Source organism: Podarcis vaucheri (genome assembly GCF_965113315.1).
Source record: "Podarcis vaucheri genome assembly, chromosome: 1".
In the NCBI taxonomy this organism is placed as follows: domain Eukaryota; kingdom Metazoa; phylum Chordata; class Lepidosauria; order Squamata; family Lacertidae; genus Podarcis; species Podarcis vaucheri.
The window spans coordinates 29,119,150-29,130,455 of record NC_138759.1 but is presented as its reverse complement, the minus strand read 5'-3'; the positions used below and the strand labels follow the sequence as shown (position 1 = coordinate 29,130,455).

The following is an 11,306-nucleotide window of genomic DNA, read 5'->3' as shown; positions in this document are numbered from 1 at the left end:
TCTTTGGAACAGAGTTGATCCCAACAGAAATCACATTGATCTTACACCTCCCAACCAATTTCTACAAAATATTTCTTAAGGACATTTTCTCTGCCTCCCTTGTGGTGGGCCTCAGTTGCCTGCTTGTCATATAGTGCTTACGTATTACTCCTACTGGCCTCTGCAACATTTGGGTGACTTTGCATCAGAACTCCGTTCAGAAGGGCAGCCGCAGATGGGACAAGTGGCAAGCACCATCAGCACACTGGAAGCTCCAAGGCCAACAGTGACATGCTCCCTCCAGTAGAGGTCAGACGTGACACTGAAAGCGGGTGTGAATAGGAGGCCAGCAGAGAGGATTATTCATGTGCCTTTGGGAAAGGGACTTGCTCACCCTGTGATAATCTCAGGAAGGAACAACCAAGAGCCTTTGGGGCCCTTCTTATTATTACATCGTTCCTATCTTCTTCTTGCTGAACAAGACCTTGCAGTTGTGCTCCGAGGCCTTTGCAAAACCAGTTCATTCAACATGAAGATTGTCTGGCTTATCTTATTGGCCCCAGGGAGCCCCTGCAACAATGTCACCAGTTTCACTTGTATGCCATGTCTTGGTTGAACTTGCATGTGCCTGTGAACAGCCTGATAGATATGCACAACACTCTTAGAATCAGACACTTAGGTGAACTGAATTGTTCTGAGTCCGTGGATAAACTGACTGCATGGAGAGGGTATAAGCTTGCCAAATTTGTGTGTCTGTCAGCCCAGCTCCTGTGCATTTAAGAACAGTATGACACAGCAATAAAATAAATAAAATAAAATTAGCAAGTGAAGCTTCCCTACCAAATTTCTAGGCGACAGGCTGCTGTTAAAAGCAGAGCAGCAGGGCTATTAAAAAGATAGCAACTAGCAACAATAGCAGAGCAGGGTGGACTTCATCATCTAGTTATTTCAGAGGAATGAGAGAAACGCTAATGCGGGGTGGGGGGTGCAGTCATGGCAATCCTAACCTGACTGAGTGGATCACCAAGAGCACATTACATCATGTTACTTGGTTTTAATTAGTATATAGCTTTTATTTATAAAACCTTAAATGATTGGACACTAGTGTTGCCATTTCCCTCCACCTCCACTGCCTTTTACCTCTATTTGAGACGTGCAAAAATGCAGTGCCAGTTTTTCCCCAGCAAGGAGATACAGTGATGGGGAGATTCTGCAGACGTTGAATTTCTGCCTATTTGGAGGAAATGTTTCAGGAGATGAAAAATCCACCTTGAGTTTGACAAACCTTGAAGCCAACCTTCTCCTCCCTTACATCCATCCTCAAATCTTTAAACTCAGCCAAGGTCTTATTGGCCAATGTGTCAAACAAATTGTGAAAGTATCAAGAGGTGTCCTCAGCAGTTGGCTGTCCTACAGTTGAAGAACTCTGTTTCCCAGAAGACATTTTCTGGAAGCATGGTCATGTTTGGACTATCTTTTCATAGCAAGGGTTAAGTAGATATGCAACCATTTCAAATCAATTTAGTGCTTCAGTCTCTCTCGTGGGAATTTTATTTACTGGTCTTGGAGCAATGTTGTTTGAGCGTTGCTACCCAACCAGAGACTTCAGGATGGTGCAGGTTAAAAACTCAAATAAACAAGTGAACACACAGGAGTCTAAGATACTGCTGGAGTTCAAATATACAGGTGCCTATGGTATTGTCAAAGATCATGTAATGGAATTTGTTCATCTGTGTTTCCTTGATACCTTTGGCGAGGAACAGAGAATTGCAAATAGGCTGCCTAATGCCAATCATTAGCATACCGCTGATGTTTCTTGGGATTGACCCAGACAATTACTCACCTCAAGCATTTGGCATAATTTTCCCTTAAGGAAACATCGATCAACTCCGCTGCAATTCACATACATGTGCCGAAACAACACTCAGCTGGAGCAACTCTCAGCACATGCTGCAGGCTGTTGATGTCTTCTTAGCGCTTAGGCAAAAGCCTGCCAGTATCCATTAAGAACACACACCTATAGCATGGACTGCAAAGCCGCACTCCTGCACCAGCTCTGTAGGGTAAAAGGTAAAGGTAAAGGGACTCCTGACGGTTAGGTCCAGTCGCGGACGACTCTGGGGTTCCGGCGCTCATCTCGCTTTACTGGCCGAGGGAGCCGGCATACAGCTTCCAGGTCATGTGGCCAGCATGACTGAGCCGCTTCTGGCAAACCAGAGCAGTGCACGGAAACAGCGTTTACCTTCCCGCTGGAGTGGTACCTATTTATCTACTTGCACTTTGATGTGCTTTCGAACTGCTAGTTGGCAGGAGCAGGGACTCAGCAATGGGAGCTCACCCCGTTGTGGGGATTCAAACTGCCGACCTTCTGATCGGCAAGCCCTAGGCTCTGTGGTTTAGACCACAGCGCCACCTGCATCCCTGTAGGGTACCTCACCATCAATGGATGAACCATTCCACTTCTCTCTTCTTGCCACCACTCGATTTTAGGAGTAGGAGGATTGCTAGCTGAAATCATGCCTAGTCATTTCAGCCCATCAGTCCTCCTAATCTCCCAGGCACTTTGGAGCAATAGCATAGTTCACAAGGTCTAAGTAAGGTGGGGGGGGGGATAATCAGCCCCAAACTACAATTAAACAGCCTATTTAAGTGAAGTGCTAAAGAAAAAAAAGAAAGTGAGAGAGAACAGTGAGTAGGCACTATCAAAAAGGGAAGAAAAAAAACACTAGGCCAGAATGTTGACCTCTGTAACCGTACACAAGGCAATCTAAAGTTACTCTTATGGTTATCTCTAACATTGGCTGCCTCGGAGTTGGATAAGGGACAAAGGAATACAGGGAACATTTCAATATCCATAATCTTTTGTGTGAAGATCACTTTGAGGGACAGGCCTCTGGGTCAGCCAGTTGCAAAGAGAAAAAGCTTCAGGGAAGTGAGCTTAATACTTTGGGAGAGGGGAAACTGTCAAAATGTTAACTACTGTCAAAGTTCTCCAGCTTCCTAGCTAGAAGGCAAGCTTTCCTCAGTTTGTTTATTTGAGGGGAGATGTGACCTCTCCACTTGGACATGATGGAGAAGTAGAGAAATCGGCTATCTTGAAAGGAAATGCCCAGGCAAGGCAGATTTGCATTACAATTTTCACATCTGATTCGTGTGGACTCTTAGCCTGTTTGAGGGAGATATTTTGGCAGGTCACCTTATCCAGTCACTGAGACATTAGTTACACAATTTAAGTTGCAACCTCCAATTCCCATGAGCCCCGACCAGCCTGGCTGATGGTCAAGTATGATGGGAATTGTAGTCCAGCAACAACTAACCTGGAGGACACAAGGTTAGCCACCCCTGTCCTAAATAATCTGCTTCTGTTGTTCTGTAACTTTTTAAGTGTAGTGAGATTCTGCCAAGGAAGCATTGCTTCTATGGGCCTCTTCTATGGACATAAGCAACATCATCAGGTGAAAGACCTTCCCCATGTGTTTCATACACACAGTAAGTATGAATCTTTAGTTCTATAACAGGAAGATGTGAGCAGCAGGAGCCTTTCAGGCAACTGAATCATGGGAACATGTTCATGCCGTCTCTGTTTAGAAGGACTGTATTTCAATGACACATGTGCTGCATGCAGAAGGCTCAGTCCCTGGCATCTGCAACTAAAAGGGATGAGTTAATGGGTGATGGCGAATACCAGTCCAAGATCCTGGAGAGCCAGAGGAAGCCAGTGATCAGGAACCTGTGGTCCTCCAGAGGTTTTTGAACTACAACTTTCATCGCCTCAAACTACCAATAGTCTGGGACACTGGGAGCTGTAGTTCAGCAACAGCCGGATGCCCATAGGTTTCTCATCCCTGGAGTAGATCATTCTGGCCTGAGGATTTGCAGATAGACTGGCCAAGTATAAGGCAGCTTTCTAGAGTCCCAGTCCCAACCATCTCATATTTAGAGCCTTCCTGCTGTTGAGCAATGCTATCCATTAGATGGTATTTCTGTGGATTGATTTGTTTTCTATCCAGACATGCAGAGGCTTAGATCTGGAGCATTTTGTTATTATGTTTGACAGGTAAGTTGCCTCATGGCCTACATTGACTTAAGATGGCACAATGTCCTTTTCCTTGCCTCTGACACTCACCTGCCAGTATCTAAAACCTAGTTGTATTATGGCTTTGCACCGCTACATGCCCATGCTTACAGAACATACCTTTCTAATACTTCTGAAGATTTCTCCCCTTAATAGCAGTTTCCATGTTCCTAGCAGATCATTAGGTTTGCAAGGTCACACCCTGGCACTGAACTGGGTTGTTTGTTTGTTTGTTTGTTGTTTTTGCAAAATTTGCAGAATATTTTTTTCAGGTACGCATGGGCCACAATTTTTCATCTAGACGTGCACTTCAAAAAATGAGCTATCTGGATAAGGGAAAAGAGGATGCTACTGAGAACGTTTGGGGTCAATGTTACAGCACAAATGGGGAAAACAACTGTCAGGGGCTGCCTGCCTGACGAAAGCAAGCTGGTAGCCAGGATGGGAGCAACTGCTGCAGAAAGGCAACCTGAAGGCTACTCAGGACATGAGCAATACTTAGAATGAGGAACCAGGCTACAGCCAGAGACTATATAGCATCAAGTGGAACCAATGGGCTCTTTCTCTCGCACAGCTCCAGCAAAGCAGGCAGCCGCAATACCACCCTTTGACCACCTACAGTAGTGGAACTGAAGCACAGAAGAGGAAGACCAGCAGATCCTCCTCTCTTTCTGTCAGACCACCTGTGCAAACAGTAAGGCACCTACATCCCTCGGCCAGGGGACTCAGCTATACAGCTGCAAATAAAACGTTTTGAATGTGTTGTAAAGTGCAATATACAATTGCGAGCTATAGCAAATTCAATGCATTTTTCAAAATGATTTTTTAAAAAGCATTTTGAACAATTTTTTTTAACATGTGTGTAGATTCCACCAGAGTCTCTGGTTTGAGATTTGCAGCGTCTTGCCAAATATGTGTTTGGCACAGGGCTAGAAAAAGCAGCCTCTAGCACTAGCGCTCATTCAGCCAAAAGAACAACCCTAGAAAAACAGAAGAAGAGTCCTGCTGGATCAGACCAAAGGCCCATCTAGTCCAACCTTCTTTTCCCCACAGTGACCAACCAGTTGCCTTGGGGGAACCCACAGGGAAGAGAGGAGCACAGCAGCCCTCTCCTGCTGTTGTTCCACAGCAACTGATGAAAGCTCTGTACAGAAGGAACAAGGGGAAAGGGGTGGGGTTGAGATGCTTTTTCAGGTGACATCTTATTCTGGAGAATCTTAGCTGCAAAACTGTACGCTGTCACTTTTGCAGATAAACCACATTATTATGCAAGAAAGGGTGGAGCATATGAAGAACGATTGTACTTCAGTGCTGTCCTAACCTCATTGAATCATAGATTTGGAAAGGACACTGAGGACCATATAGTCCAACCCCCTGCAATGCAGGAATATGCAGCTGTCCCATATGAGGATCGCACCTGCAACCTTGGCTTTATTTATTTATTTATTTATACCCTGCCCATCTGGCTTGGTTTCCCCAGCCACTCTGGGCAGCTCCCTATAAAATATTAAAAATACAATAAAACTTCAAACATTAAAAACTTCCCTAAACAGGGCTGCCTTCAGATGTCTTCTAAAAGTCAGATAGTTGTTTATTTCCTTGACATCTGATGGGAGGGCATTCCACAGGGCGGGTGCCACTACTGAGAAGGCCCTCTGCCTGGTTCCCTGTAACCTCACTTCTTGCAGTGAGGGAACCGCCAGAAGGCCCTCAGAGCTGGACCTCAGTGTCCGGGCCGAACGATGGGGGTGGAGACGCTTCTTCAGGTATACGGGGTTGGGGCCATGTAGGGCTTTAAAGGTCAGCACCAACACTTTGAATTGTGCTTGGAAACGTACTGGGAGCCAATGTAGATCTTTCAGGACCGGTGTTATATGGTGTATTATCAGCACCATGCTCATAACTGTTGCTGTCCGTCTTCAGTGGGTTTTATGAATCTGTTGTGCTAGCTCTTTCCACGATTGCTACGTTCTCCCATCAAGAAGGCAAAAGAAACTAACCTGCAAGTGTTAGTGGCGGATGAGAGGCTGCAAAGCTCCCTGCATCGCTCTCAGTGATGATCCTCAGCAATACGTGCAAAAGAACCACGTTTCTCCCGGGAAGTAATCAACTGAACAAACCTGGCAATGAAACACACCTGGATGAGTCAGACCTGATTTTGGAACAAAAACTAACCACCTTGCCTGCCCAACCCAATATAAAAAAGCAGTTTCTCTGAAGAGAAAGAAGAAGAAACAGGAAGGTTGGTTCATAATTATTGATGGGAAACATTCCTGAGATAAAATCAAGAATGCAACAAAATCCAAGGCATATGTTGAAAGAAGTGGTTAAAAATTCATCAGGCAACCCCTATTGGCTGGATGTGCTCTAAATGCTGAAGGGAAGAGGGCTGAATATATTATCTCTCATGTGTCCTGTTGGCCTCTTGCAGCCTTCATTTAAGACAATCACATTCCATAGAAGCTGAAGAGCTCCGAGTGTTAATATTTGTGACGCTGAATTGTATCCAAATAAGACATGCTCAAGAGTAGAGCCATTGAAATTAAAAGACTTAATTTAGCCACGACCATTATATTTAATAGGTCTACTGTGAGTAGGAATAGCACTGGCTACATCTTAGAACAGGTTGAGTATGGTAGCTCAGAGACGATAGGTAGCCGAGCTCACAACATCTATCACAATGGAAGGCAACACTCTTGTCAATATTACCTAATTCTCAATTCAATTACCAAAGCCCTCAGGCATTCAGATGAGGCAAAGTATGTTAACTGTTGAAATATATATGGTTATGTTTTCTATATAGTATAGATAGGCAATCTGTGGCTGTAGGGCCGCTTGCAGAATGAGAAGCCCACAATTCTTTCATTCCCTTCGCTGGAGCCCGTTTGTTCCTGTTTCTTTCTTCCTTTCTCTTTCCACCATCCCCACCCCACCTTTCTGTATAATTTCAAAAGAACTAGAATGGGAAATATGTTGCTTAAAAAACACTCCTTTTTGTTTTTAAACATTTTTCCTAGTTGTATGGCTTGGATAAAAGAAGCCTCCACGCACACACCCCAGATGTCTTAGAACAACACATATACAGTGGTACCTCAGGTTACATACGCTTCAGGTTACAAACTCCGCTAACCCAGAAATAGTGCTTCAGGTTAAGAACTTTGCTTCAGGTTGAGAACAGAAATCGTGCTCCAGCAGCGCGGCAGCAGCGGGAGGCCCCATTAGCTAAAGTGGTGCTTCAGGTTAAGAACAGTTTCAGGTTAAGTACGGACCTCTGGAACGAATTAAGTACTTAACTCGAGGTACCACTGTAATTCTGCCTTGTGTATGTATGCGTGCATACATGTTAAAATCTGAAAGGAATTACTTCACCTGCTTTCAAGAAGAGTAACCATATTAGCCTGTTTTAATAAAAAAGAAATTCTGGGTTCAGTCCCTGGCATCTTCAGGATATGCCTGAAACCTTGGAGAGACACTGCCAATCCGTGTCGACAGTACTGAGCTAGATGGAGGTCAGACTTGGCATATGCCAGCTTCCTGCACACCTTACTTTACATCTAGTTAGGCCCTAAATGTGAGCAAGCATGACCTTGAAGAAACATTCTTACTTCACTGTGTAGCTTTTCTTTTCCTCGAACATGTTTAAATGTTTAGAGTTGAACAAGTCTCTTGCCAGATAACAAAAATGTGTGTGTGCGCGCGTGTATATATATATATATATATATATATATATATATATATATATATATTTGCTTTCGTAGATTTTCACGGGTACAGGAATGCAGGTTTTGGTGTCTTCGGGTGTCTTCCCGTGTAAGAGTCGGGGTGTCTGTGCGACGTTTCGACGAGGTCTCACTCGTCATCTTCAGGCTGGTGCTTTCGGCTTCTTGTTACTGGAACAGAGCAGAATCTGGTGTTTGAGTTCCTATAAATACTGTTGAGGGGTGTGGTGTATAGCCTCCAACGTTCTGGGCAGAGAGGAAGTTCCTAGATTAGTGTGCCTTTTCTTCTTTTGTTCCTTAATTACTTGAGGGATATCTTGAGTGATTTCATGAGTGATATTCTGAATACCACTGGGTGGGTCATTAAGTGTAGATTAGTTGCTAAAGCTTTCGTGTCTTGACCTCTTGAGCTTGTGAAGAGTTTTTCTGAGAAGATGGCTGTGCTGCATTTAGTTGTGCTCTGGCTTGGCTTCGTGTATAGGGGCGAGCTGTGGTTTTGTGCCTTGTGCCAGCCAGATCTGTGTAGGGATTGCAGGGGGGTGCAGCATCCGGAGGTGCCACTATAGTTTGGCTACTGGATGGAGTCTGTAATATGTCTGTGGAGAGGGTCTGGGTTTGGGTCTGGTGTGGTTGATTGGTGACGGCGTTCTGTGTGCCTCTGGTTCTGGTGTCGGTTTTTGTGGGGAGGGCTAATTTCCAGATGTCTGGCAGGCGGGACGTGTCGTCACGCTTGTTCATGTTGTGAGGGTGTTTCTCTATCTCGATGGCTTCCATGATTATTCTCTTGTGGTGATGTTCCATGTTAAAGAGCAATTTGGAATCTGCAAAATTAATTTCGTGTCCTGTTTCTTTCATGTGTTGGAAAAGAGAGGAAGTTTTTTCTTCTTTTTTGACGGCATTCTTGTGTTCTGCGATACGTGCATTTATTCGTCTGTTTGTTTGTCCAATGTACGTGGCTGGGCAGACTTTGCAGGGTATTTCATAGACCCCTTGGTTTTCCAGCTGGATTTTGTCTTTTGGGTTTCTGAGGATATTGGCTATTTTTTGGTTGGTGCAGAAAGCTGACAAGAACCTACGAGAAACTAGAAATCCGAAGAGCCACCATCTTATGTGATCTCCTGTTCCTACGCAACTGCCGAGACAACAACTTAACTCCCACATGCTTCCAACTTAAATTCCACTCTAAAACCCCAGCTACCGAAAGGATCCTGAAACGAACTGAACTATCCCTAATCAGAAACGAAATACATAAGAAAAGATACCTACTAAACCAAACCAACAAAGATCTGCTCACTCTTCACCTCAAACTATGTAACAAAATCCACCCTGCACTCTGGGACAAATGCAAACAACTAGCCGTCTGGAGAGCTGAAACTGAGACCTCACATAAGACAGACAGACACACCAACAAACTCTACAAACTAGAGAAACGCCAGAAACCCAGCCACCCTCCACAACAACCCATGAAACAAACAGTACATAACATATCAGACAGGATCCTCACCCCAACTGAAACCAAAGTACTCTCCAAAGGTTTCAACTTTGCAGTCGCCCCGAGACGCATCCCCACGGAAAACATCATATGCGGAGTCGAAGCTAGCCTGACCAAAATCGACCCAGATGAAGCCAATAAAATCAGACTTGAAGTCACCAACATCCTCTGCTCCAGCAAACCACCCAGAAGCAATTTACACAAAGAAGAACAGAAAGCACTCACCAACCTGAGGAAAGACAACAACATAATCATTCTCCCAGCAGACAAAGGCAACGCCACTGTTGTGATGAACACATCGGACTACCAAGCAAAACTATCAAATCTACTCCAAGACCCTACCTACCAACCTATAAAAACAGATCCCACCACCTATCTGGAAAAAACCACCAAATCCAAAATAAAAGCCTCTCCTATCAGTGAAGAAATCCAGCTAAGAATCATCCCCAGAGAAAAATCATCCAGATGCCCCAAACTCTACGGTCTCCCCAAGATACACAAAGAAGGAACACCACTCAGACCAATAGTCAGCTCCATAGGCTCACCTCTACAAAATCTCGCTAAATTTCTCGCTAAGCAACTTCAGCCCTATGCAGAATCCATCGCTTCACACGTTACTAACTCCTTCCAGTTCATAGAAACAATAAAGAAGCAATACCTACATCCCGATGACCTACTTGTGAGCTTCGATGTTGTATCTCTCTTCACTCAAGTGCCCATTAATGAAGCCTTGACAGCCATTCAAAACAAATACAACCCCCCCAAATACATCCTGGACCTGACCAACCACTGCCTAACCAACACGTACTTCATCCACAATGGACAAAGATACAAACAGATAGAAGGAGCACCTATGGGATCACCCCTCTCACCGGTCATCGCAAATTTGTACATGGAACACTTTGAAACCAATGCTTTAGACAAGTCAGAACACAAACCCAAACTTTGGCTCAGATATGTTGACGACACCTTTGTAATTTGGCCACACGGGAAAGAAAAACTAGATAGCTTCCTCACACATCTCAACAGCCTACACCCCAATATACAATTCACTATGGAAATAGAAGACAACAACCAACTCCCCTTTCTTGACGTCCTAATCTACAAAAAACCTGATGGCTCCCTAGGACACACTATCTACCGGAAAAAAACACACACCAACCGCTACTTACATGCACAATCACACCACCACCCTGCACAAATAAACTCCGTAGCCAAGACTCTCATCTCCAGAACCAAACGCCTGGCTGACAAAGACCACTTGACAACTGAGTTACAGAATCTCTCAAATGTGTTAATCGCCAATGGATACCAGAAAAACAGGGTTACGAAGCTAATCCAAAAAGAAACACCCCCCAAAAACCAAGACACAGAAGAAAACAATGGCATGGCCCTCCTTCCTTATATCAAGGGCACTACAGACAAAATCAGCAAAATCCTCCATAAACACAATATCAAAACAGCCTTCTGCACCAACCAAAAAATAGCCAATATCCTCAGAAACCCAAAAGACAAAATCCAGCTGGAAAACCAAGGGGTCTATGAAATACCCTGCAAAGTCTGCCCAGCCACGTACATTGGACAAACAAACAGACGAATAAATGCACGTATCGCAGAACACAAGAATGCCGTCAAAAAAGAAGAAAAAACTTCCTCTCTTTTCCAACACATGAAAGAAACAGGACACGAAATTAATTTTGCAGATTCCAAATTGCTCTTTAACATGGAACATCACCACAAGAGAATAATCATGGAAGCCATCGAGATAGAGAAACACCCTCACAACATGAACAAGCGTGACGACACGTCCCGCCTGCCAGACATCTGGAAATTAGCCCTCCCCACAAAAACCGACACCAGAACCAGAGGCACACAGAACGCCGTCACCAATCAACCACACCAGACCCAAACCCAGACCCTCTCCACAGACATATTACAGACTCCATCCAGTAGCCAAACTATAGTGGCACCTCCGGATGCTGCACCCCCCTGCAATCCCTACACAGATCTGGCTGGCACAAGGCACAAAACCACAGCTCGC

The 11,306-nt window shown here is 44.6% G+C and overlaps 1 long non-coding RNA gene across 2 annotated transcripts in view; it reads right to left on the bottom strand.

The window, feature by feature from the left end:
- Window positions 1–4,835: 4,835 nt before the first annotated feature.
- LOC309539013 overlaps window positions 4,836–11,306 on the bottom strand; it is a 31,821-nt gene continuing 25,350 nt past the window's right edge. For both annotated transcript variants that reach the window (XR_014222605.1, XR_014222606.1), the window contains exons 2-3: window positions 6,055–6,174; window positions 4,836–5,198 (exon numbers count right to left, since the gene is read on the bottom strand). This is a non-coding gene — a long non-coding RNA (uncharacterized lncRNA). The remainder of the gene's footprint in view (window positions 5,199–6,054; window positions 6,175–11,306) is intronic.